This window comes from Crinia signifera, chromosome 6, assembly GCF_055691185.1.
Source record: "Crinia signifera chromosome 6, ASM5569118v1, whole genome shotgun sequence".
Classification (NCBI taxonomy): Eukaryota; Metazoa; Chordata; class Amphibia; order Anura; family Myobatrachidae; genus Crinia; species Crinia signifera.
This window is the reverse complement of record NC_139222.1, coordinates 162,423,488-162,426,489: the sequence shown is the minus strand read 5'-3', so window position 1 is coordinate 162,426,489 and position 3,002 is coordinate 162,423,488. Positions and strand designations below refer to the sequence as shown.

Here is a 3,002-nt window from a genome sequence, read left to right as displayed (position 1 = left end):
GCACAGATGCAGGAACTTGCACAAAACGTTTGGTGCACCATAGGGAAGACTTGAGTGGAAATTGGGCATTCCACCATGCAAAGGGTGCCATTGCTGGAATTAAACCAACACATCAATTTGCACCCATCCCCTGGAATTGAATTTCAAAGAAAACCCCACTAACAATGCTACTCTACAGCAAGTGAGGCTAAACATTGAATGCATAGCACTGCCAAACAATTAGCCAAGGGAGGATTTTGAGTCACATAGAATGCACCCTTCTGCATTTAACAGAAAAGATAACTAATCAGTCTATTGTATGTGAAATAAAGCAACATACACCTTAACCAACACTGGCTATGGTAAATATCATATTGTGCATACACTTAAGGATACTGGCCACCAATATTCAGTGAAGTCACCAGGGCCTGGTAAACACAGTTCGATATAGCTGCACGTAAAACCCAGTTTACCCCTCTTGAAATAGTGATTTCCAGCAGGGATCAATGATTAATTCACCATACTCTTGCTAAAATAAAATAGCAGGTTATTTTTGCATTTAAAACTAAACCCTTTCAGTCACTGGCAGGCCTGGAGACAGAGCACAGCGACTGAGGCCCTACACGGTTCATGTAGAAAAAAACAGTGTACTGTGTGAGCCGTGAAACGGTCTCAAGGTAATCTGGACATAGGAGATGGGGATTTAACAGTGGGGAACACCGTGGTAGCAGAGAACATCAGTCCTATACGCCATAGCGTAGTACGCAACACGGAAGCCACATATGCAGAAGACGTACATCAGCAGCAGCGGACGGCCACGCAGTCTGGAGCGAACATTTTCATCCAGGAACGAGCCAGGAAGCAGCAGCCTGTAAGAAAGGAGGGAAACAAGTCAGCTCCAACTGCTCCTACAGCAGCAGCAACGCGCCATCTATTGTGCCGGGGAGACTGTGCGCAGTATCATACATGGGCATCAGACACTAGGAGAAACCCACACCTGTTACTGCCCAGAGAGCCCTAGCGAGGGCCATCCCTGGGGGATTGCTCTAGGTCAGTGTGGCCCGGCCGCCAGGTACATCAACATGGAGCCGAAACCCAGACCACGTGCAGCGAGTAGCAAACGCTGTAACTGTACGCACCTGTAACGAGGGCGCCGCCACTCGACGTCTAACCACTTGCTGCAAACAAAACACCCGCGCCTGCCCAATGCGCTACTTATGTAGGCAGTAGGTACGATATTTACTACGTCACGCGTCTGGTACACGAAGCATCCAATCGTATTCGGAGATTTATCAGTAGCGTCGGCGCGTTACATTGATGCTACAACGTGTCGGTGATTTTAGTCACGCCCAATTACGGCACGTCAAAATGGGGCTGCGGGCGTTGTGAATTTACGTCGGGTTGAGGGTAGGAAGATATGTGAGTGGTCACGTCGGTCACGTGGCGATGGAGAGAGCTATGCATTGAGGTCGTTAGTTAGAGTTATCATTGCCATATATGGCAATAGTGCAATTGCCCATCGATAATGGCATACTATGCAATGGATGCCATCGATGTTTTTACATGGCTGGTCGTTTATTTTATTTATTTAAAATATCTTATATTGGGCAGCAAATTCCATTGCGCTTTGCAATAGGAAACAGTGATAAAATGTATTGGGTAGTAATTGTTAATAAAACAAACTGGGTAGTAACAAACCGACATACTGTAGAGGTAGGGCTATTTCACACGCTCCGGCTCCACGGAAGCCGTGCCGCACACAGTAGTAGTTTACAATGGAGGGGATGGCCACAGTGTGAGGAGGGGCCGTTCAGTGTGAATGGACACAATTGTGTCCATTATTAACTACAGTGTGCAGCACGGCTCTCAAGCTTAGAATCTACAGACCAAATTAGATGGCCAGCCATAGTTGGTTTAGCGGGTGGAAATAGGAATGACCATCATAATCAATTATTGCCATCAATGGGGCAGATGTATGACTGGGCGATATGGGGGAGAAGGGGTATCAGTGCATGTTATGTTCACTGATACCGCTTCTCCCCCATTTATGACGGAGCCAGCGTGCGGTAAAGGACAGGGGCACTATGCGCCCCTGTCCATATCGGCGCTGCTATCTAAATGATAGCAGGCCGAATGTATGAACGGTCAGCTGACCGTTTCGCACAATGCCTGTCTTGGCTGCTGTTAGCTCTGGGCTGCGCTGGGGATCTTGTGTGATTAGCGAGATCCCGCGCATGCCCAGTCCAGCCGGCTGGGGGAAAGGAGACAGCACATCAGTGCTGTGTGGGCGTGGGGTGGCAGGTATGGGAACGACCTGCATTTTATAGGCATCCTATTCACATACCATGGTGCTGCAAATCTTAGTCACCAGAGAGTGACTTAGATTTGCAAACGCTTTAGAAATCATTCAATGGTTGGCGACCATTGAATGATTTCTGCTCCACACGCAAGGCTGCGAATTCACAGTGTGAGGGGGGGCAGACATTTGTGTGGGAGGCGTTTAGTTGGCTCACAAAGCTGAAAAATTTGCAGCTTTGCGAGTCAACCAGAATGACCTCCTAAAGCTGTGTACACACGGGGGCGATATATTGCTCAGCGATATATTGCTCAGTGTCTCCTTTCCATCAGCGACCAGAGCTGGTCACTAATGAAAGGGAACTTCTGCCGGGGGAGCCACAGAGGGAATCAGCTGGTTGCAGGAGCAAGCTCCTGTGACAATCGATCATAAGGGGGCTAAAAACGGGAGCAAGCACCTTAAAGCCCCGTACACACGGGGGAGATATATTGCTCAGCCATATATGGCTGAGCAATATATTGCTCAGTTTCTCCTTTTCATCAGCGATGGTCACTGATGAAAAAGAAACTGCCGGGGGGAGCCCGGCAGTGGTAATCAGCTGGTCGCAGGAGCATGTTCCTGCGACCAGCGATCACTACAGGGGTAAAAACGGGAGCACGCACCCTGCGATATGTCGCCGGTGCACACTCCCATCGTGGGCAATATGGTCGCTTAGCGACCATATTTC

The 3,002-nt window shown here is 48.8% G+C and overlaps 1 non-coding gene across 1 annotated transcript; it reads right to left on the bottom strand.

Moving 5' to 3' along the window:
- Nucleotides 1-925: 925 nt before the first annotated feature.
- Nucleotides 926-1,083, bottom strand: LOC146012827 (small Cajal body-specific RNA 16). The gene has a single exon (XR_014445826.1).
- Between the last annotated feature and the right edge of the window lie 1,919 nt (nt 1,084-3,002).